We start from the raw sequence: 25,928 nt of genomic DNA on the forward strand, positions 1-25,928 counted from the left end.
CATGGTACTGCGGGTAAAATCCCACAATATTTTTACAAAGCTATCTGGAGTTGCATCTGGGGTTCTCAGATGAATTCTGGGGCTCGGCATGACAGGAAAAAGCGTGAGTGTTGTGCACAAAGTGAGGGTTGCTGGGTAAGGTCACAAGGTGGCCTTTATATAGCAATGGAGCCGGGTCGTTTTACCGTGGTGAAAGGTAATAAATTTGCCAGCTTAGCTCCAAAGGTCGGGTCAGTGTCAGAGATACACATATCTCATAAAGAGACGTGTTACTGTGGTTGTCGTCGGGTTGGTTTTGGTAGTTGTGCCCGGAAAAATATGCAGCTATGCGCTGACCAAATATGCAAGGCTACTATTAAAACAGAGGCACAAAGACAGGCTGCGTTAATATACGCGGTCGCATGATTACAAAGCGAGGATACATTGAAACTTGGTGCTACTCATACGGCTTAGTCTACCTCGTTTATGTCTAAACGGGCGTGCCTGGTGGATGTCGAGGCTTCTCCACGTGTCTCTCTGCCGGGATTAGTCGGAGATGGCGGAGGAACTGCAGGGTCGGGGTAGTGAGAATGACCATCGCGGGGATTGTTGGCCACAACCCCGTTGGAGTGTGCTCCCAAAAGGCGACGAAGCACTTCTGGGGTTATCGCAGCACCTTGGCCGATGGCTGGGGCAGATCTCGGGGTCTCGATCGGTTGTCCAAACAGCACGACTGGGTTGTCGGTGTTGTGCTCGTTTTCTTCTCTCGCCGGGGCTCGACGAACCAGCTCTCCACGAGCTGCGATTAGATCAATAGTGATCTGGTCGAACAGTGCCTCTAGTGCACTTACATAGCGCACTAGGTGCAACAATGCGGGGTCCGTCTCGTGATCTCCATTGGCAACTTGGGGTGGTCTACCATACCCTTCACGTGTGGGATAGTAGTGGAACGAGCGACAGTTAACTCTGGGCGACAAGTGCCTGAGATGAACTATAGCCTCTCGAGCGGCTAGCTGGATGGCTTGTGGCTCAAAGGAAGTTGTTCTTCCGGTGAACCGGTAGGGGCGCTCGGGTGCTAGACTCCTACCGTAAATGTGCACAGTGGCCCAGAATTGGCGGTCTTCACCGCTCATGGGTCCTTGATACACAACATATTCTGGTGGCTCCTCTAATGCGTAGGCACGACGGGTGAGGTTTGCGAGGATGGTCACAAAACCCCCAAGGTTGGTTGCTGTGGTTTCGTTGTGCACTATAGGTCCAGGCATTGTGGCTCGGTTTGGGGTAGCGGCTGTGCTGTGCTGGTTTGGTGCTAGCGCGCCCTTTTTATAGGAAAAAAGGATGGAATCTTCCTTCGAACGCTTGCGAGAAAGGACTATTTAGGGGCCGGTCACTGGCGCATGAGTGACAGGTTAGGTTGATAGGTTGGGCACCGACTGTAAAAAGGAGTTGGGTCACTGTGTGGCTATCTTGCACGAGAAGCTTGGCTGGGGTTTGGTTAAGGTCTGGTGGGTTGGTTTGCCTAAGTTTATTGACCTGGCTAAGATAGGATTAGCCAATGGTCAGCCTGGCTCTGATACCAAGTCTGTCACGACCGGGTTTTCTGGGTAATAAATTTCCAGAAAAGACCATCGTGCTCATCAGCCCCAGGATTACTGTTAGCTGATGAGGCTCCAACTTGATACAGAAATTCCAAGCAAAAATACAAAGTATGTAGTACAAGACCATTCTGGCCTGTGAGTACAACAAAGGGTTTCTAGTGGTTGATGGCGGAAGCGGTCTGTGAGACGTCAGGGTCTATGGGACTCCATTTCCCACGGGAACAGCTGACCAGGTTAATTCCTATCTTCGCGAGGCTGCTATCTCCATTGAGTGGGTTCCGGGGCTGGCATCGCGTCGCTCCTCTCCGTGCAAGATAATCTGGCCAAGACAATAGCCAGGGACAAGCCAGTGAGTACTTTGAATGTACTCGCAAACATTATGAACACATGTATAATATAACAATGATGTGCTAAAAATATTTTATGCTCATGACGTCAGTCACAATAGATAAATGAAACTCTGATGCGTGCAAGCAAGTTATTTATAAAAATGCAATAACATGGTAGTAAAAAAAATTATGAAACAAATAACAAGCAATGCCACAGTCGGGCGTCTTAGCGACACCACATAAAGGGCTTTAAAAGAAATGCCACAGTCGGGCGTCTGAGCGACACCACATAAAGGGCTTTAAAAGAAATACCACAGTCGGGCGTCTAAGCGACACCACATAAAGGGCTTTAAAAGAAATGCCACAGTCGGGCGTCTGAGCGACACCACATAAAGGGCTTTAAAAGAAACAATCATAATGAATATCCCGGAGGTAGAACCATACCAGAGATATTCGGTAATAACAATAATATCACGGGTTAGTCAACAATAATAATAATCATAGATATCACAAGTCACAAGCAGTAATTCCATTTCTGGTTAACCGTTTCACCCCCGAAGACCGACGCTAAGACCGACACCTGACCCATCCCAGACTGTAATCCTTAACCATGGACACAGCTATTCGAATAGGTTTATTCTCTGCAGAGGGTGTACTCTTTACCCACGAGTAACGGATTTCTCTAGGCCAGCAGGACTAATTCCGTCTACGGTCTTTTTGTTGAAAACACACCTAACTTGCACACACCAGCTTATCTCACACGTGTCTGGAATCACCCACGACACCTGTTAAGCAAACTCTAAGTGGGGAGGCTACAACCTCGCGTAGCATGGGATCAAATTTATATCGCGCGCTCTAAGGGGTGGCCTCCCCTCTCGGTCCCAACCGGAAACACCCATGCCCCCGGACCAGGTGGCCTGCCTACCAGCTACAACCGGTATCTTCCACCATGGCCTCTCTGTACTGTGTGTGCTGGAAAGAGGTTGACAACTTACTGAACCATACTCTACTTGCTGTAGAGACAAGTGGTAGTACGAAACAAGTATGGGGTTTACTGGAACAAGACTCGATCTACGGTCGACTCAGGAGGTTTAAGTATTCCCTGCATGATTAGCATAACGATTATATTTCATCCAGCAGAGTCACCTCTCATATCACCTTACCATGCCATACCAGACATAACCGTCCCGACGGAGACCGGCGACAAACTCATGCCTACCCAAGGCAGAGGTTTTCCCGGGTTCCTGCCGGTATGCATGCAAGGCATGTGAGGGTGATTATCATCACAAGTGTGTTCATTACCACATCATGGAAATCAATAACATGCACCTATGCATATGATCATATCACATGAAATAACAAGTCCTTCGAAATGCGGTGGTGTTATAAATGTATCAACGATCACACCAAATATATTATGCCGGGGTTCAGAATGCTTGCCTTCAATGTGTGGAAAGGCAGGGTGCACTCCAAAACTTTTGAAAGTTTCTTCTCTCTCCCCAAAATCCTATTTAAAAATATATTTGAATTAACACATATTTCAAAAACAGAACCAAAAAGTTGGTTGAAAAATTTTCAATTAAATCTTAAAATAAACTAGACCAAATTTAAGGAAGGTAGGAAAAAGAATCAACTCATTTGGAGTTATATTTAAAAAGTTATAGCCAGTCAAAGATTTGGTCAAATCTGTTTTTAAAATAAGACAGAAAAGAAAACGATTCAGATAGAAATACGCTTTCGGTGCAGAGGAGGCGTACTTGAGGCTTTACGCCTCCACTTAACCACGTGGACGGCGCGGGGTGTCACTGACAGTGGGCCTGCCTGGCCCACTGGTCAGGTTTGACCAGTCGCCGCGCGTCGTCTCCCTCCTTTGCCCGAGCGGAGCGGGGCTCCGGCGATCGTCGCCGGCGTTTGGATGCTCCTCGCGGGCCCCCAAGGGTGGGGATGGATCCGTAAGGTTGGGGCGGTCCTCCCGGTAGTCGTTGGGTCGGCGGGGACGGAGTGAGCTGCCGGCGGCGAGCTCCGCGGCGGAAGAAGGCTTCGGTGGCGAAGTGACTTTGTGGCGGCGTTGGCTCCCGATCAAAATCAAGTAGGGGAAAAGGCTCACGGGAGGATGTGGAAGCTCTTGGTGAAGAGAACGGAGAGGGGGAAGCCCTGATGGCGCCGGAGTGAACGAGACAGTGGCGGCGGCAGGAGTTGCCGGAGATGAGGAAGGCGGTGTTTCCCTGACGATTGCGGGCTATGGGGGTCCCATGGGGGTGGCCTGAGGTCGCGTGCGTGCTCAGATGGGCTCAGGGTGTCTATTTATAGCGCGACGAGGTCGGTTCCACGGCGGCCGTGGATAAGCTCTCCGGCGAACCGCCTCTCTGTGGCTAGGGCGACATGGCGGCGACGAGCGCTAGGGGACGAAGCTGTGGATGAGCTCGCACTGCTCACAGGGGCAGGTGGCGAGTGGGAGTGGCCTGGGCGGCACCGACATGACCAGAGGCTGTCGGGCGGCGGCGGCGGCTAGCGCTTGGCCTGTCGGGCGCGGCGGGGCTGCTTGGCGTGTTGCGATGAGAAGGGGAGTGCGTGGCGAGGTGCTGCAGAGCGGGCCAAAGCCGTGGGGCCAGTGTGTCAGCTCGGGCGCGGGTCGTGCAATATGCGCGCTCTGCTCGCGCTTCGGGCGTGCACGGGACGTGTTCGACACTATGCCAGAGCACGCTAGAGGTCGCGGTCGAGGCTGGCAATTAACAGACCCAGGTTAGGAGCAACTGGAATCCTAGTGGACATGCTAGTATGATCCGAGGTGCAAGGTCACAATGCAAAGACAAAATCATGTCAAAACTGGCCATGCACACCAGGTGTTTGACAAAATGTTAAAGGCTTCTAAGCAACTCTTGGGGTGGCCCAAATCTCCAGATCAAGATCTCCTTAGATGCAAGAGAGAGTGGTGAGGTTATTTGGCCAAAAGCAGAAACTTGCTAGTGTAATTTTAGTAGAATTTCAATTCTGGACAGGGAATAGATGACATTATTTCATGAACCAAAAATGATCCAAAAGGTGCATGCTCCTGGACTTAAGGGTTTAACATGGGGGACTACAAGTAGGAGAAATAATCAAGGGTTAAAGAGCAAGTAAAAACATGGTTGCTGTACAAACCATCAAGTTGGTCCAGAATGAAGATGAGGTTGATTCACTCAAATTTTTCAAAGAACATAAATAGGTTTTTGCACAAGGTGAAATAATAGGCTCCTACTGACCTCCCCTAATTTTGGTAGAAGTTTTAAAGAAATATTTAAATAGGTTGTAGTGCAAAATGCACTCTGGACCAGAGAAGAAAAATTGAGTGTAGGGTTCAAAATATTTCATGAATGAAATATATTTTTGCATAAAAGTGATTTAAAAACATCACATGACATCTCCAAATTTTTGTGGGAATTTTAAGTGAATTTATCAAATTGTTGTAGTTCAAATAAGGCCATTTAACCTAAAAAAACCATTTTTCAAGAAAACAATGATCAAGCAACTAAATTAGTTAATTAGTTATATTGGATAAGGGAAAGTTTTACTTGAGAGGTTAATCAAGTCCAATAACACATTTGAAAAGTTTTCTCTCTGGGAAAAAAACTCATAATAACAGGGAAGGAAATGATTTAAAAATCAAAATGGAGCTCAAAAATTCAAAGTTTTAAATCCTGGCAAAATTTTATTCCATTAAAACAAGGCCAAATTTTTGGGGTGTCACAGAAGGGAATCTACATATCTGAATTGCCAAGCTTGCCTTCCACACAAAGGAGAGTCCCACTCGGACACGAGACGAAGTCTTCAATCTTGTATCTTCATAGTCCAACAGTCCGGCATAAGCATATAGTCCGGCTGTCCGAGGACCCCCTAATCCAGGACTCCCTCACCCTTCACGTACAAACATACCATCATACCTTTGATAACCCACAAGTATACGGGATCAATTGTAGCCTCTTTCGATAAGTAAGAGTGTCGAACACAACGAGGAGCTAAAGGTAGACAAAATATTCCCTCAAGTTCTATCGACCACCGATACAACTCTTCGCACGCTTAGCGTTTGCTTTACCTAGAAAAAGTATGAAACTAGAAGTACTTTGTAGGTGTTGTTGGATAGGTTTGCAAGATAATAAAGAGCACGTAAAAATAAACTAGGGGATGTTTAGATAAAGAAGCAATAAAGTAAATATAGCGAGTGTGGAAAAGTGGTGGTAGGAGTTGTGAAATTGTCCCTAAGCAATTGACTACGTTACTAGACCGGTAATCACTGTTGCAATTCTATTTGATGGAGAGGCATAAGCTAACATACTTTCTCTTCTTGGATCATATGCACATATGATTGGAACTCTAGCAAGCATCTGCAACTACTAAATATCATTAAGGTAAAACCCAACTATAGCATTAAAGTATCAAGTCCCCTTTATCCCATACGCAAACAACCTACTTACTCGGGCTTGTGCTTCTGTCACTCACGCCACCCACCATAAGCAAATCATGAACATATTGCAAACCCTGCAACGGGAATCCCTCATGCTTGCGCGACACAGAGGGCACAATAGGACAGCACCAATAATAAAACATGCAACTCAAACCAATCATATCAATTCATCAATCACCGATAGGACGACGAAAATCTACTCAGACATCATAGGATGGCAACACATCGTTGGATAATAATATGAAGCATAAAGCACCATGTTCCAGTAGAGGGTACAGCGTGTTGTGGTAGAGTGGATCACTGAATATAGATGGGGGAAGGTGATGGAGATGTTGGTGAAGATGGCGGAGGTGTTGGTGAAGATCGCGGTGATGATGATGGCCCCGGCTGCGTTCCGGCGCCACCAGAAGCAAGGGGGAGAGGGCCCCCCTTCTTCTTCTTCCTTGACCTCCTCCCTAGATGGGAGAAGGGTTTCTCCTCTGGTACTTGGCTCCCATAGTGTGGGAGGGGCGAGAGCCCCTCCGAGATTGGATCTACCTCTCTGTCTCTCTCTGTTTCTGCGTTCTCAAATTCTGCCCCTTCACCGTTTCTTTTATATCCGGAGATCCTTAACTCCGATTAGGGTGAATCTTTCGCCCAGATCTTTCTCATAAAGTTAGATTTCTTGCGGCAAAAGAAGAGCATGAACCGCCTTACGGGGTGACCAGGAGAGTCCAGGGTGCGCCTTCCTCCCTGGGGCGCGCCCCCTGTCTCGTGGCCCCCTCCGATTGGGTTTCTGCGAAACATAAAACATGCAACAAACAGGAACTGGCACTGGGCACTGGATCAATATGTTAGTCCCAAAAATAGTATAAAAAGTTGCCAAAAGTATATGAAAGTTGAATAATATTGGCATGGAACAATCAAAAACAATAGATACATGATAATCCACAAGTGTAGGGGATCGCGACAACTTTCGAGGGTAGAGTATTCAACCCAAATTTATTGATTCGCCAAAAGGGGAGCCAAAGAATATTCTTAAGTATTAGTAGTTGAGTTGTCAATTCAACCACACCTGGATAACTTAGTATCTACAGCAAAGTATTTAGCAGCAAAGTAGTATGATAGCAATGGTAATAGTGGCAAAAGTAAACATAGCAGTTTTGTAGTAATTGTAGCTGTAACAAGGCAAAAGTAAATAAGCGAAGCACAATATGTGAAAAGCTCATAGGCATTGGATTAGTGATGGATAATTATGTCGGATGCGATTCCTCATGTAATAGCTATAACATAGGGTGACACAGAACTAGCTCCAGTTCATCAATGTAATGTAGGCATGTATTCCGAATATAGTCATACGTGCTTATGGAAAAGAACTTGCATGACATCTTTTGTCCTACCCTCCCGTGGCAGTGGGGTCCTAGGGGAAACTAAGGGAAATTAAGGCCTCCTTTTAATAGAGAACCGGAACAAAGCATTAGCACATAGTGAATACATGAACTCCTCAAACTATGGTCATCACCGAGAAGTATCCCGATTATTGTCACTTCGGGGTTGTCGGATCATAACACATAATAGGTGACTATAGACTTGCAAGATAGGATCAAGAACTCAATATATTCATGAAAACATAATAGGTTCATATTTGTAACTCCGATTGGGGTGAATCTTTCGCCCAGATCTTTCTCATAAAATTAGCTTTCTTGCGGCAAAAGAAGAGCGTCATCCGCCTTACGGGGTGCCCAGGAGAGTCTAGGGCACACCTGCCTCCCTGGGGCACGCCCCCTGTCTCATAGCCCCCTCGGGCACCGTCTCGCGTTGATTCTTCATCCCAAAACTCACAAATATGCGAAAATAATACTCCATCTGTTTTTATCCCGTTTGGACTCCGTTTGATATTGGGTTTCTGCGAAACATAAAACATGCAACAAACAGGAACTGGCACTGGGCACTGGATCAATATGTTAGTCCCAAAAATAGTATAAGAAGTTGCCAAAAGTATATGAAAGTTGAATAATATTGGCATGGAACAATAAAAAATTATAGATACGTGATTATCCACAAGTGTAGGGGATCGCAACAACTTTCTAGGGTAGAGTATTCAACCCAAATTTATTGATTCGACAAAAGGGGAGCCAAAGAATATTCTTAAGTATTAGCAGTTGAGTTGTCAATTCAACCACACCTGGATAACTTAGTATCTACAGCAAAGTATTTAGTAGCAAAGTAGTATGATAGCAATGGTAATAGTGGCAAAAGTAAAGATAGCAGTTTTGTAGTAATTGTAGCTGTAACAAGGGAAAAGTAAATAAGCGAAGCACAATATGTGAAAAGTTCATAGGCATTGGATCAGTGATGGATAATTATGTCGGATGCGATTCCTCATGTAATAGCTATAACATAGGGTGACACAGAACTATCTCCAGTTCATCAATGTAATGTAGGCATGTATTCCAAATATAGTCATACGTCCTTATGGAAAAGAACTTGCATGACATCTTTTGTCCTACCGTCCCATGGCGGCGGGGTCCTAGGGGAAACTAAGGTATATTAAGGCCTCCTTTTAATAGAGAACCGGAACAAAGCATTAGCACATAGTGAATACATGAACTCCTCAAACTATGGTCATCACCGAGAAGTATCCCGATTATTGTCACTTCGGGGTTGTCGGATCATAACACATAATAGGTGACTATAGACTTGCAAGATAGGATCAAGAACTCACTATATTCATGATAACATAATAGGTTCATATTTGTAACTCCGATTGGGGTGAATCTTTCGCCCAGATCTTTCTCATAAAATTAGCTTTCTTACGGCAAAAGAAGAGCGTCAACCGCCTTACGGAGTGCCCAGGAGATTCCAGGGCACGCCTGCCTCCCTGGGGCACGCCCCCCTGTCTCATGGCCCCCTCGGGCACTGTCTCGCGTTGATTCTTCCTCCCAAAAATCACAAATATTCGAAAATAATTCTCCGTCCGTTTTTAACCCGTTAGGACTCCGTTTGATATTGGGTTTCTGCGAAACATAAAAAATGCAACAAACAGGAACTGGCACTGGGCACTGGATCAATATGTTAGTCCCAAAAATAGTATAAAAAGTTGCCAAAAGTATATAAAAGTTTAATAATATTGGCATGGAACAATAAAAAATTATAGATACATGATAACCCACAAGTGTAGGGGATCGCAACAGCTTTCGAGGGTAGAGTATTCAACCCAAATTTATTTATTCGACAAAAGGGGAGCCAAAGAATATTCTTAAGTATTAGCAGTTGAGTTGTCAATTCAACCACACCTGGATAACTTAGTATCTGCAGCAAAGTATTTAGTAGCAAAGTAGTATGATAGCAATGGTAATAGTGGCAAAAGTAAAGATAGCTGTTTTGTAGTAATTGTAGCTGTAACAAGGAAAAAGTAAATAAGCGAAGCACAATATGTGAAAAGCTCATAGGTATTGGATCAGTGATGGATAATTATGTCGGATGCGATTCCTCATGTAATAGCTATAACATAGGGTGACACAGAACTAGCTCCAGTTCATCAATGTAACGTAGGCATGTATTCCGAATATAGTCATACGTGCTTATGGAAAAGAACTTGCATGACATCTTTTGTCCTACCCTCTTGTGGCAGCGGGGTCCTAGTGGAAACTAAGGGATATTAAGGCCTCCTTTTAATAGAGAACCGGAACAATGCATTAGCACATAGTGAATACATGAACTCCACAAACTATGGTCATCACCGATGAGTATCCCGATTATTGTCACTTCGGTGTTGTCAGATCGTAACACATAATAGGTGACTATAGACTTGCAACATAGGATCAAGAACTCACATATTTTCATGAAAACATAATAGGTTCAGATCTGAAATCATGGCACTCGGGCCCTAGTGACAAGCATTAAGCATAGCAAAGTCATAGCAACATCAATCTCAGAACATAGTTGATACTAGGGATCAAACCCAAACAATACTAACTTGATTACATGGTAAATCTCATCCAACCCATCACCGTCCAGCAAGCCTACAATGGAATTACTCACGCACGGCGGTGAGCATCATGAAATTAGTGACGGAGGATGGTTGATGATGACGACGTCGACGAATTCCCATCTCTGGAGCCCCGAACGGACTCCAGATCGGCCCTCCCGAGAGAGATTAGGGCTTGGCGGCGGCTCCGTGTCGTAAAACGCGATGGAACTTTCTCTCCGATTTTTTTCTCTGTGAAACGGAATATATGGAGTTGGAGTTGAGGTCGGTGGAGCATCAGGGGGCCCACGAGACAAGGGGGTGCGTCCAGGGGGGAGGGCGCGCCCCCCACCCTCGGGGACAGGGTGTGGGCCCCTGGCCTTGATTCTTTCGCCAGTATTTTTTATATTTTCCAAAAGTTATCTCCGTGGATTTTTAGGTCATTCCGAGAACTTTTGTTTTTTGCACAATAAACAACACCATGGCAGTTCTGCTGAAAACAGCGTCAGTCCGGGTTAGTTTCATTCAAATCATGCAAATTAGAGTCCAAAACAAGGCAAAACTGTTTGGAAAAGTAGATACGTTGGAGACGTATCAACTTCCCAAAGCTTAAACCTTTGCTTGTCCTCAAGCAATTCTGTTGATAAACTGAAAGTGATAAAGAAAAACTTTTACAAACTCTATTTTCTCTTGTTGTTGTAAAAATGTAAAGCCAGCATTCAAGTTTTCAGCAAAGATTATTAACTAACCATACTTACAATAACATTTAGGTCTCACATTTACTCATATCAATGGCATAATCAGATAGCGAGCAATAATAATAAAACTCGGATGACAACACTTTCTCAAAACAATCATAATATGATATAACAAGATGGTATCTCACTAGCCCTTTCTGAGACCGCAAAACTTAAATGCAGAGCACCTTTAAAGACCAAGGACTGACTAAACATTGTAATTCATGGTAAAAGAGATCCGGTCAAGTCATACCCAATATAAACTAATAGTAATGAATGCAAATGACAGTGTGCTCTCGAGCGGGTGCTTTTTAATAAGAGGGATGATGACTCAACATAAAAGTAAATAGATAGGCCCTTCGCAGAGGGAAGCAGGGATTTGTAGAGGTGCCAGAGCTCGATTTTAAAATAGAGATGAATAACATTTTGAGCGACATACTTTCGCTGTCAACGCAACAACTATGAGATGTCGATATGTTCCATACTACATGCATTATAGGCGGTTCCCAAACAGAATGGTAAAAGTTTATACTCCCCCACCACCAACAAGCATCAATCCATGGCTTGCTCGAAACAACGAGTGCCTCCAACTAACAACAACCCTGGGGGAGTTTTGTTTAATTATATTGATTTTCTTTGATCTTTTTGATCATGGGACTGGGCATCCCAGTTACCGCCATTTTCTCGTGAATGAGGAGAGGAGTCCGCTTCTCTTGAGAATAACCCACCTAGGATGGAAGATACAGACAGCCCTAGTTGAAACATGAGCTGCTCGAGCATACAAAACATAATTTCATTTGAATGTTTGGAGTTTGGCACATACAAATTTACTTGGAACGGCAGGTAGATACCGCATATAGGAAGGTATTGTGAACTCATATGGAACAACTTTGGGGTTTATGGAGTTTGGATACACAAGCAGTATTCCCGCTTAGTACAGGCGAAGGCTAGCAAAAGACCGGGAAGCGACCAACTGAGAGAGCGAGAACAGTCATGAACATGCACTAAAATTAATTTACACCGAGTACAAGCATGAGTAGGATATAATCCACCATGATCATAAATATCGTGAAGGCTTTGTTGATTTGTTTCAACTACATGCGTGAACATGTGCCAAGTCGAGTCACTCAATTCATTCAAAGGAGGATACCATCCCATCATACCACATCACAATCATTTTAATAGCATGTTGGCACGCAAGGTAAACCATTATAACTCATAGCTAATTAAGCATGGCACAAGCAACTATAATCTCTAAATGTTATTGCAAATATGTTTACTTCATAATAGGCTGAATCAAGAACGATGAACTCATCATATTTACAAAAACAAAAGAGGTTGAGTTCATACCAGCTTCTCTCATCTAAATCAGTCCATCATATATCGTCATTATTGCCTTTTACTTGCACGACCGAACGGTGTTTATAATAATAATAGTGCACGTGCATTGGACTAAGCTGGAATCTGCAAGCATTCAATTCAAGAGAGAAGACAAAGTAATATGGGCTCCATGTTAAATATCCAATCATGCATATGAGAGACACTAAAGCATTTTCAATATGGTCTTCTACTCTCGACCCCCAAAGGAAAGAAAATGAAACTATTTACACGGGAGAGCTCCCAACAAGCAAGAAGAAGAACGAGAAATCTTTTTGGGTTTTCATTTTAATTTCTACTACAAGCATGGAAATTAAACTAACTATTTTTTTTGTTTTTTCTTAAGGTTTATCAAACACACAAGAAGAAAGCTAGAAAAAGAAAATAAACTAGCATGAATAATACAATGAAAGAGTATGAGCACCGACAACTAGAATAGTGTGTAAACATGAATGTAAAGTCGGTGAGAAATACGTACTCCCCCAAGCTTAGGCTTTTGGCCTAAGTTGGTCAAATGCCCAGGACCGCGGCTACTCTCCCCGGTGTACTGAGGGGTGTAATCGGGGTACCACTGACTAGCGATCTCCTCCGGATCCCACTGATAAGATGATGGATGATAAGGGTCCAGTGGAGGTTCCGGCTCTGGCTTTGGAGCAGATGCTTGTCCTCGATGAGCGTACACCGCTTCCGGTGAGACAAGATAATTAACTGTAGTCAAATCAAACAACAGTGGTGCAGGCAGGATAATAATCTCATTGTGTTTCTTATTAAATCTCAAGTTATACAGGACCATCTTATCATCATTATCAACAATAAACTCATGTGCTACCATGCTCTTCTAATCTCAAAGGTTAGTAGGCAATATTGTCTCCTCTTTCTCATGGTGCCTAATAGGTATCTCAAAATGTTTAGTAAGACGTGCAGCATAGATACCTCCAAAGATGGGGCCTTTTGTACGGTTCAGGCTTAGCCGTTTAGCAATAACGACACCCATACTAAAACTATTATCACCGAACAAGGCATGGAATAGAATAATAATATCAGGAACACTGAAGTTTCCACTATTTCCATGACCAATTAAGCATCGACTAGCAAATAAGGCAAAGTAGCGTAAAACAGGAAAGTGTATGCTAGAGATTCTTGCATCGGAACCCTTCTTGGGATCCCCTACAGTAATGGTGTTAACAAAGCCATCCACATCTTTACGATGTGGTTCATCTAATCTGCCCTCAAAGGGTATTTTACATACCGCGCAAAAATTACGTAAAGACATTTCCTTGAATTCATCATATAAATGAAATGATACTGATGGAGGTGACTTCTTAGGATAATAATAAAAGTTTTGCAAAAAAGTATTGGTGAGTAAGAGATACTGATCGATCCGGTCGTGGAGGAAGTCGGTGAGGCCTGCATTTTCAATCAAAGAATAAAAGTCTTCATAAATCCCGGCTTCTCTCAAGAAATTATCACAAGGCCATTCACATGGCCGTACTTCCGCTACGCGAGGAAGATTATACTTGGCCTTTTCCTTCTCTTTAGCTTGTTTTTCCTGGGAGCCTTGGCTAGAAGAGCCCCTCAAAAATCTCCTTATCATTTTCTGAAAATTTCTGAAATTTTTAGTAACTTCAAAATAAAAGTGAATAAAACCAAACAAGATTGGTAGCAACTACTCCTACAAGTGCCTAGAGCCTATATCATGCATTGGAATTACTTGGGACCTCATAAATTTAACATGCAAGCTCAAGAACAGGGTCACCTATGCAGCAAAAATTTGCAATGAATAAAGTACTAGAACAAAAGCTAATTGGATCAATGGAGAAGTCACATACCAGCAACAATCTCTCAAAGCAGTTTTGTGAATGGAGCTTTGAGCAAGGAGATCGAAAATCACAGCAAAATGAGCTAGAACTCGTGCTTGAGCTGGATGGGGATTTTTTGGGAAGAAGATGGAGTGTGTGAGTGCAGGAATAAGTGGAGGGGGGCCACCATGGGCCCACGAGACAGGGGGGCTCACCCAGGGGGTGTGGGCGCGCCCTCCACCCTCGTGGCCAGGTGCTTGCCCCCCTGCGGTGTTTTTAGTGCCTAAAATTCTCAAATATTCCATAAAAATCATACTAAATTTGCAGGGCATTTGGAGCACTTTTATTTTCGGGATATTTTTTATTGCATGGATAAATCAGAAAATAGATAGATAATACTATTTTTTTCTTTATTTAATCTAAATAACAGAAAGTAAAAAGAGGGTACACAAGGTTGTGCCTTCTAGTTTCATCCATCTCATGATCATCAAAATGAATCCATTAACAAGGTTGATCAAGTCTTGTTAACAAACTCATTCCGAATAATATGGAACCTGATAAATTTCGAATAACACTAGGTTACCTCAACGGGGATATGAACATCCCCAACAATAAGAATATCATACTTTTTCTTGACAGTAGGAAGAGGAAATTCAAAACCTCCAATAATGATAGTTGGAACTTTTCCAATAGAATTGATGTTATGGACTTGAGATTGTTTCCTCGGAATGTGTACCGTATGCTCATTACCATTAACATGAAAAGTGACATTGCCTTTGTTGCAATCAATAACAGCCCCTGCAGTATTCAAAAAGGGTCTACCAAGGATAATCGACATACTATCGTCCTCGGGAATATCAAGAATAACAAAGTCCGTTAAGATAGTGACATTTGCAACCACAACAAGCGCGTCCTCACAAATACCGACAGGTATGACAATTGATTTATCAGCCATTTGCCAAGATATTTCAGTAAGTGTCAACTTATTCAATTCAAGTCTACGATATAAAGAGAGAGGTACAACACTAACACCGGCTCCAAGATCACATAAAGCAGTTTTAACATAATTTCTTTTAATGGAGCATGGTATAGTTGGTACTCCCGGATCTCCAAGTTTCTTTGGTATCCACCCTTAAAGGTATAATTAGAAAGCATGGTGGAAATTTCAGCTTCCGATATCTTTCTTTTATTTGTAATGATATCCTTCATGTACTTAGCATAAGGATTTAAATTAAGCATATCAGTTAAGCGCATACGTAAGAAGATAGGTCTAATCATTTCAGCAAAGCGCTCAAAGTCCTCATCATCCTTTGTCTTGGATGGTTTAGGAGGAAAGGGCATGGGTTTCTGAACCCATGGTTCTCTTTCTCTGCCGTGCTTCCTAGCAACAAAATCTCTCTTATCATAACGTTGATTCTTTGATTGTGGGTTAACAAGATCAACAACAGGTTCAATCTCTACATCATTATTTTTGCTAGGTTGAGCATCAACATGAACATTATCATTAACATTATCACTAGGTTCATGTTCATCACCCGATTGTGTTTCAGCATCAAAAATAGAAATATCATTGGGATTCTCATGTGTGCCTATAACAGGTTCACTAGAAGCATGCAAAGTCCTATCATTTTTCCTTTTCTTCTTTTTGGAAGAACTAGGTGCCTCTAAATTATTTCTCTGAGAATCCTGCTCGATTCTCTTAGGGTGGCCTTCAGGATACAAAGGTTCCTGAGTCATTCTACCAGTTCTAGTAGCCACTCTAATAGCAAAGTCATGTTTATTATTTAATTCATCGAGCAAATCACTTTGAGCTTTAAGTACTTGCTCAGCTTGAGTGGTAACCATACAAGCATATTTGCTAATGAGTTTGAGTTCACCTTTAACTCTAGCCATATAATCACTCAAGCGTCCTATTTCGAAAGCATTATTCTTTAATTCTCTACCAACATAAGCATTAAAACTTTCTTGTCTAGCCATAAAGTCATCAAATTCATCTAAGCATGGGCTATGAAACTTAGTAGATGGGATTTCAACTTTATCATATCTATAGAGAGAATTTACATTTACTACCTGTGTCGGGTTATCAAGACAATGTGTTTCTTCAATAGGCGGTATATTAAGACCATGTATTTCTTCAATAGGTGGTAAATTCTTAAATTCTTTAGCTTTAATACCTTTTTCTTTCATTGATTTCTTTGCTTCTTGCATATCTTCAGGACTGAGAAATAGAACTCCCCTCTTCTTCGGAGTTGGTTTAGGAATAGGCTCAGGAGCTGGCTCAATTGGCTCAGGAATTGCCTCAGAAATTGGCTCAGGAAGAGTCCAATTATTTTCATTAGTCAACATATTATTCAATAACAATTCAGCTTGGTCGACTGTTCTTTCCCTGAAAACACAACCAGCACAACTATTCAAGTAGTCCTTGGAAGCATCAGTTAGTCCATTATAAAAGATATCAAGTACTTCATTTTTCTTAAGAGGATGATCAGGGAAAGCATTAAGTAACCGGAGAAGCCTCCCCCAAGCTTGTGGGAGAGTCTCTTCTTTGATTTGCACAAAATTATGTATTTCCCACAAGGAAGCTTGTTTCTTATGAGCAGGAAAATATTTAGCAGAGAAGTAATAAATCATATCCTGGGGACTACGCACACAACCAAGATCAAGAGAATTAAACCAAGTCTTAGCATCACCCTTTAATGAGAATGGAAATATCTTAAGGATATAATAATAGCGAGACTTCTCATCATTAGTAAACAGGGTGGCTATATCATTTAACTTGGTAAGATGTGCCACAACAGTTTCAGATTCAAGGCCATAAAGGATCAGATTCAACCAAAGTAATTATTTCCGGATCAACAGAGAATTCATAATCCTTATCAGTAACATAGATAGGTGAAGTAGCAAAAGCGGGGTCAGGTTAAGAGATTGTTGCTTCCATTTAGCTAATAACTTCTTAAGATCATATCTATCTTTGCAAGCAAAGATAGCTCTAGCAACTTCCTCATCCATAACATAGCCCTCAAGAACAACAGGTAATTCATAATCAGGGGGAGAACTTTCGTCATCACTATCATCAATAATAGCATCTTCAATAATTTCATTCTCTCTAACCCTAGCAAGTTGTTCATCAAGAAATTCACCTAATGGCAAAGTAGTATCACGCACAGAAGTAGTTTCATTATAAGTATCATGCATAACAAAAGTGGCATCATCAATAACATGCAACATATCAGAATTCATAGCAGTAGCAGGTTTAGGTGTCGCAAGCTTACTCAAAACAGAAGGAGAATCTAGTGCAGAGCTAGATGGCAGTTCCTTACCTCCCCTCATAGTTGAGGGAAAAATCTTAGTTCTTTCGTCTTTCAAGTTCCTCATAGTGATCAACAGATATAAATCCCAGTGACTCAAAGAATAGATCTATGCTCCCCGGCAACGGCACCAGAAATTAGTCTTGATAACCCACAAGTGTAGGGGATCGCAACAGCTTTCGAGGGTAGAGTATTCAACCCAAATTTATTGATTCGACAAAAGGGGAGCCAAAGAATATTCTTAAGTATTAGAAGCTGAGTTGTCAATTCAAATACATCTGGATAACTTAGTATTTGCAGCAAAGTATTTAGTAGCAAAGTAGTATGATAGCAATGGTAATAGTGGCAAAAGTAAAGATAGCAGTTTTGTAGTAATTGTAACAGTAACAACGGAAAAGTAAATAAGCGAAGCACAATATGTGAAAAGCTCGTAGGCATTGGATCAGTGATGGATAATTATATCGGATGCGATTCATCATGTAATAGCTATAACATAGGGTGACACAGAACTAGCTCCAGTTCATCAATGTAATGTAGGCATGTATTCCAAATATAGTCATACGTGCTTATGGAAAAGAACTTGCATGACATCTTTTGTCCTACCCTCCCGTGGCAGCGGGGTCCTAGAGGAAACTAAGGGATATTAAAGCATCCTTTTCAAAGAGAACAGGAACAAAGCATTAGCACATAGTGAATTCATGAACTCCTCAACCTATGGTCATCACCGAGAAGTATCCCGATTATTGTCAGTTCGGTGTTGTCGGATCATAACACATAATAGGTGACTATAGACTTGCAAGATAGGATCAAGAACTCACATATATTCATGAAAACATAGTAGGTTTAGATCTGAAATCATGGCACTCGGGCCCTAGTGACAAGCAATAAGCATAGCAAAGTCATAGCAATATCAATCTCAGAACATAGTGGATACTAGAGATCAAACCCTAACAATACTAACTTGATTACATGGTAAATATTATCCAACCCATGATCGTCCAACAAGCCTACGATGGAATTACTCACGCACGGCGGTGAGCATCATGAAATTGGTGATGGAGGATGGTTGATGATGACGACGGCGACGAATCCCCCTCTCCGGAGCCACGAACGGACTCCAGATCAGCCCTCCCGAGAGAGATTAGGGCTTGGCAGCGGCTCCGTGTCGTAAAACGTGATGAAACTTTCTCTCCGATTTTTTCTCCGCAAAACGGAATATATGGAGTTGGAGTTGAGGTCGGTGGAGCATCAGGGGGCCCACGAGATAGGAGGGCGCGCCCGGGGGGAAGGCGCGCCCCCCACCCTCGTGGACAGGGTGTGGGCCCCCTGGCCTTGATTCTTTCGCCAGTATTTTTTATATTTTCCAAAAGTTATCTCCGTGGATTTTCAGGTCATTCCGAGAACTTCTGTTTTCAGCACAATAAACAACACCATGACAGTTTTGCTGAAAACAGCATCAGGCCGGGTTAGTTTCATTCAAATCATGCAAAATCCAAAACAAGGGCAAAAGTGTTTGGAAAAGTAGATACGTTGGAGACGTATCAACACGACGGAGATGTATCAACCTTTTCTTCGACGAGCTCTTGCTTGGGAGGGGTGCACGAAGACCAGGCCTGTGAGGCCTGGCGAGGTCGGATACGCCAGGCGTGACCTGAGCATAGCCCCCATGCCCAGCCCCCTCACGCTACCTTCCCGAGGGAGAGCAGCACGGTGAGGCTAGTCATTGAGCCCGGAGGCTCCCTGACGTTAATACGGCCATGAGGCCACCCCTAGTTGTTTATCACCAGCACGGAGCAAAGTGCTTCTGCTCTTGCATGGACATAGCCGCTCCTCGGCAGTGTCAACGGCCAGCGCGGAGCATGGTGCTTCCACTAGTGCGTGGGAGGGGGCTCCCTCTGAGGAGAGCCCCCAGGGCGTGTACAACCCCGCCCTGACACGTGGCTTGCATGGCAGGACTGGAGGAGGTGTATATGGGCACCCGTGAGCCAGCGCGGGACTCACGAGGCCCTACCTCAAGGCGGGTTGCGCCTGGTCTTGATTAGAGATGCTTGGATTGGTCCTGTGTGATGGTTAGGCAGCCTTTGCTGAATGAGTTTCCTGAGGTTATTGCATGAGAAGGCCAGACACCAATGACCCCAGGAGGTGACATGAACGGGACTGGCCCGCTAGATAGAGCTCAGCCGCTGGATTCGACGCTGCTGGAATGGACCCGAGCACAAGCGTCGTGCCCAGTCTTCTCATGCAATGATCCTGAAGAAAATCAACCGGTGCGTGGTTCCCGTGGCCACGGGGGCACCAGGTCACACTCTCTCACTCATCCACTCACGATTAGCTCATGTGAGAACAAGGCACCAGGAGCCACGGGAGGTGACGTACACGGGGCTTGCCCATGAGCCAGAGCTCAGCTACTTGGGTTTAGCGACGCTGCAGGGACGGACCCAAGCACAGACGCCGTGTTAGTCCTTAATCATGAGGTGGGTGTGGGAGGGATCGCAAGGGCGCGAGACGTTCTTAGCGACGAAGCGTCGGTCAGGCAGTCAATAATTCAAAAGTAGCTTGCGAAGGATTGTAATTGGCTCTGGTATATGTGGAATGGATACACGCCTAGGACGGACCCACACGGCATGGGGAGGGTGCAGCCCGGGGGGCACCCACAAACTGAATGAACTACAGAGATGTCACCTGGTACAATTGCTGAAGAGTTGTTGAAGTAGCCAAAAAATGCGTGCCACTAAAGAGCCGCCCCAGTGCCGAGCCTCTGGAGACTCGAAGAGACCGGAAGGCTCCTGAAGGTGCTCCTCCATCTCTGCCAGGAGTGCCTGATGCCTGGCCGCGCAGGCCGTCTGAGCATCCCTCTTGTAGTGCTTGAACGCCTCAGCTGCGCCCGCCAGGCCAAAAGGCATGCAGACGTAGCTGTGAGGCAGACCATCACATCGGCCGACACGAGACGGCCACATGAGCTGCCAAGACGCGGCCCTGTTGAGCCCGGGGATGTCGATGCAGACGCAGAACTCCTTACCGTCGCCAGGGCAGGGAGCAGCGCCATGCGGTGGGCGATGATCTCCTTGCAGAACCCTTCCTTCCTGAATCTCCTCGATTGCCTTGCTGATGAACTCTTGAACGCCTGCATCCTCATGCCTGGTGCCTTCTCCTAGGAAGCGTGCTCTAAGGAGCGCCTCCACATGGTGCCCAAGCACCACTCTCACAACATTGGCTAGATCTGAGGCCCTCCAAAGGAGAGCCCCCGAGCCCAGCCTGAGAGGGGTGCCGGGCACGCCTTCCTATGTGATGGGTGAAGGTGCCGCGTCCGGAGACGCGAGGCTCAGCGTCACGTCCTTGAGTGATGCTCCCTCATGAGACCCTTGTCCCCGCTGCAGCTTCTTCGTTTTGGGGGCAACCTCAGGTGGGAGGGCGCCATCTTCGTCTTCTGGGTTCTCAACTGCTGTAGCTTGGAATGCGCGCTCGAGGGAGCACACTGCATCCTTCTCCTGACAGGCGACCGCGATGATGCCGCCGCTTCCTGGCATCTTGAGGACATTGTAGCCGTGGTGTGTGGCCGCCATGAACTTGGCCAGTGCTAGGTATCCTAGGATGGCGTTGTAGGCTAGGCGAATGTCGGCGACATCGAAGTTGATGAGCTCGATGCGGTAGTTGTTGCACTCACCGAAGGTGACAGTGAGGAGAACTTGCCCGATCGGATGTGTTGATCCGTTGGTCGCTCCTGAGAACGGCTTGGTGGGGTGCAGCTGGTAGTATGGCACCTGAAGCCTGTCAAACGTCTGGACAGAGAGAACATTGAGCCCTGCTCCGCCATCGATGAAAGTCTTGGTGACGGTCACGTTGCTGATGACGGAGGAGCAGAGCATGGGGAGTGAGCCTGTGGTGGCCGCGCACTTGAGCCGGTCTGTGGAGTCGAAGGTGATGGCGCACTTGGACCACTTGAGACGACGAGTTGCTTCAGGCTTGGGGAGCGCTGCATTCACCTCGCGCGCGAACTGCTTGAAGACGCAGTGGGAAGCCGGGGCCTGTGAGCCGCCCAAGATGCAGGCAATGGCCCGAGGCTCCTGGAAGCCCCCAGCCCCCTCATCCTTGTGGTGGTCTTCATTCCTCCTTTGCGGTGGAGGCAAGGCTGCGTTGCCCTAAGGCCGATCCACACGAGGCTGCTCCCTCCAGTTGCCCTCGCGAGGCTGGTCCTGCCAGCGGTCCTCACGAGGTTGCATTGGTCGTGCCACTCCTCACGACGGTCGCGTCCGTCCCAACGTCCTCCACCATGGCCACCTCCGCGACCGTAGCCCTGATCGTTGCGCTCAGGGCGTTGACCGAGGCGCCTGTCACGGAGAGCCCTAAGCTCCTGGCAGTCGATGGTGTTGTGGCTGTAGATGTTGTGGAAGGCGTAGAATGGCTGCTTGCCCTTGGCTGACTCGGGGTGGTCGCAGCCGCACTTGGTCTCTGGCTCGGCCACAAGCAGGGCTGGCCCCTTGCGCTTCGTGTCCTTGGCCTTGGTCTTCTTGTCTTCTCGATCATCATCAGGGAGCTCGAGGAGGGAGAGGCGTCCCTCCTTAGCCCTTGCCCACTTGTTCGCCATGTTGAACATCTCCAGAGCAGCGCAGAGATCCTCGTGGATGGCGAGCTCCTCCTTCATCTTGACATCACGGACGCCATCGGTGAACGCAGAGATGATGGCTTCATCTGACACCTTGGGAATCTTGACGCGAACGTTGTTGGAGCGCTGGATATACTTATGCAAGGTCTCTCCAGGTTGCTGCTTGACGCGGCGCAGGTAGCCCACGATCGGCGGACGGTCGCGAGTGCCCTGAAAGTTGGAGATGAAGCGGCTGCGCATCTCCTCCCAGGAAGAAACCGACCCCTCGGTCAGGTTCAGGAGCCACGAACACGCGCCATCCTTGAGGGCCATCAGGAACTAGTTTGCCATGATATTCTCGTCGCTGTTGGCCGCCTCGATGCTCAGATCATAGAGTTGTAGGAACTTGGCAGGGTCTGCGGTGCCGTCGTAGCGTGGAGGCAGGTCAGGCTTGAACTTGCTCGGCTAGACGATGTTGCGAAGATTCTTAGTGAATGCGTGGCATCCTACCGTGGCCACCGGAGGTCGTCGAGGGGGTGGAACGTAGTCCTGGTGCACGCACACCACCACCCCCTATGGCGGCGTGCGAGCCTGGTGCTGGGGTGTTGGAAGCACGCGCGCTTCTCCTTGGGGACGTTGCACCAGCTGGCAACTCACGTCATCCCTGAGCCGGTGCGGGGCGCTGCCGGTCGCGCCGTGGAGCCATACGCCATGGCTCGATGTTGGCGCCCCGGGCCGGGGGTGGAGGAGGAGCCCCGTGCGCGGCATCGGCCGCTGCAGGTGGTTGCTGAGGTAGCGAGCGAGCTGGCCCATCAGAGCCCCCGTGCGCGACGCTGATGAGCTCGGCGATCCGCTCGAGCCAGACCTCGTAGAGATCACCCACCGGTCGGTAGAGAAGAAGCTCCCACGCCGTGAGTAGAGTGGCCTACACGTCCACTTGGCCGCAACGCACGTGGGATGAAGAGGCTGTTGGGGTCAGAGATGGAATAGCGGTGCGGCCGTCATGGCGCACCGATGGGTGCAGCGATGAAGCCTGCTGCTCATGGCCCGCAGGGCCCATGGCAGCGTTGGCCACTGGAGAAGGAGCGCGACGGGCGTAGCCTTCACCCACCGGAGCCGTCTAAGCGACACTGGCGGCGACAACAGTCTGACGCTCGGCGCAAGCACTACGCGCGTCGGCCATGGAGATGTAGGAGTGGAGGCGGATAGAACGTTGAAAGAGAGGATCCGATGCACCCCTACCTGGTGCGCCAAATGTCGGATTTAGGGATCCGGCAACCCTTGAAAGGTTCGAACTCCGGGGTGCGTGTGGAGATCTCAACGTGCCCAGCCTGCCTACTCGCGATGCTCCTAAGCCTAGAGCGTCGAGCTCAAAGAGACACAAAGACACAGAGATTTATACTGGTTCGGGCCATTGTTCTGGTGTAATACCCTACTCTAGTGTGGTGTGGTGGATTGCCTCGAGGGGCTATGGATGAACTACTACAGTGGATGAAGAAGCCTCAGGAGGTGAGGTGTTCTTGAGCTGGTGTGGTGCTTTGCTTGTTCTGATTTCGGTCCCTTTCCCATGGTGGTGGCTAGTCCTATATATAGTGGCCTTGGTCCTCTTCCCAAATATGAGCGGGAAGGGATTCCACAACGGCGGTATTTGAAAGGGGACAAGTAGTAGAGTTTATCCTGACAAAAGTAGTCTTCGCCTGCAAAAAGCCTCTGGTCGTGACGCTGCGGTGGGCTCGTTGATGACCTCCGTCCTGCCGTCCTGGCGGTCTTGCTCTTATTGCACCAGAGTGGAAACCTTTGGTTGATTCCTCAGGACTCCGTGCCTATGGCTTGCCTCCCTTGCATCGAAGAGGAAACCTGCGCTCTGCGCCCGCCTGGTGCCTGCCTAGCCTTGGTCGTCATGGCTCACGTTAGCCGAGCCTCATGAGATAACTTGCATAGAACTATCTGTGCCTCAGGAGCTCTCCTGAGGAGGCCACCTCCTTCGGGGGTCTTGGCGTCGTCCGCCTCGCGAGGCTTGTCCCCTCGCGAGGGTCTCGCGGTGTTGGTGTTGAAGCTGGGCCGTACCAGGTCGTCGATGGAGCCATGTGGTGGGCCGCATGCAGGCAGGACTAGATACCCCCAAATCCAGGACGCCGACAACCATTTTGTTGAGGGGTGTATGGTGTGGAATATTGATGCTTGATCCCCTCATCACTAAGAAATTCATCCAAGGTGTAGTTCTTGAACTCGGTGTCATTGTCACTTCTTATTGTCAGGATCTTTGCATCGTTTTGACGTTGAGCTTCTTTTGCAAAGTCGATGACAGTTTGTTGAGTTTCACTCTTCCTCTAGAAGAAATATACCCAAGTGTAACTTGAGTAATCATCAACAATCACCAAGCAATACTTTCTACCCCCAAGACTATCGAAGGATGGAGGCCCAAAGAGATCCATGTGAAGGTGCTCCAAGGGTCTCTTCGAGTAGATGATAGTCGTGGGAGGGTGAGCCTTCTCATGTAACTTTCCCTCGATACAAGCACTGTAAGCACGATCTCTGGCAAAGCTAACATTTGTTAGTCCACGGACATGGTCCCCCTTGAGAATACATTGCAAAGATCTCATATTGACAATGGCTAAATGGCGATGCCAAGGCCACCCCACATCAACTTTAGCCATTAGGCATGTCGCGGTCTTAGTGGGTCGCTCTGAAAAGTTAATCACATGAAGACCGTTCTCAACATTCCCAACAAAGGCTACTTAAAGAGTCCTTCTCCACAAGAGGGCCACGGTATCAATATCAAAGAATGTGGCAAAACCCATGAGTGAAAGTTGACTAACAGAAAGTAAATTGTATGTAAGGGACTCAACAAGCATGACTTTCTCGATCGTGAGATCATGAGAAATGACAACCTTTGCAAGACCCAATACCTTAGAAGACGAGGCATCACCCCACTCGACGTTGGTGGGCATAGATGGGATCTTGTGCATATCCACCACCAAGTCCTTGCTTCTGATCATATGATTTGTGGCTCCACCATCGAGCAACCATGACCCCCCATCGGAAGCAAACACCTACCAGAGATCAATGCTTGGTTTTAGGTACCCATTTTGTAATGAGTCCTTTGATGTTAGTAACAAGGGTCCTAGGAACTTAAATAGACCATTCAATGTACTCATAAGGAGAACCAACAAATTTAGCATAAGCATGTCCATGACTAGCACGACACAACACATAAGAAGGGTCAAAGTCGCCGACTTTGTTGGAAGGGGTGACATTGACCTTTTCTACGTCACCACCCTTCACATTGTTCTTCTTCTCCTTACACTACAAAAAAAGACACATCTGTGACATTTTGGGCCGAAAGAATTTTTTTCCTGTCATACTTATGACACTTCTATGAGGATAATTGTGACAAAACCCGGTATCATCATAGGTGTGGTGGGCTCCTACTTCTATGACAAAAAATCATGATAGAAAATGGGCTTTTCATCCTGGGCGGGCCGGAGACGCAGCTACATGATATTCTTCGGGCCGTCCATGACGGGAAAAACCGTGGTAGAAGTGAGGGCGAGGAAAATTTTGGGGAGTTCCCGGTTACAGTGGGTGGTCGGGGGCCGAGCGATGCGCGTTTCTCTCGTACACGTACGCGCGTGTGTGCGAGGGGTTGGCTCTAACTGAACCTGAGCGAGGCGTTGGGCTCTAACTGAACCCGAGCGATTGCACTACAGGCTACACGTTACTGAACCCGAGAGATCGATCGATGGTTGTTAACTGAACCCGATCGAGCGATTCCTTTGCTACTGCTGCTAACTAAAGCCGATCGATGCTGCCTTTGGATGAACAGTGG

Source organism: Triticum dicoccoides, chromosome 5B (assembly GCF_002162155.2).
Source record: "Triticum dicoccoides isolate Atlit2015 ecotype Zavitan chromosome 5B, WEW_v2.0, whole genome shotgun sequence".
NCBI classification, from domain to species: Eukaryota; Viridiplantae; Streptophyta; class Magnoliopsida; order Poales; family Poaceae; genus Triticum; species Triticum dicoccoides.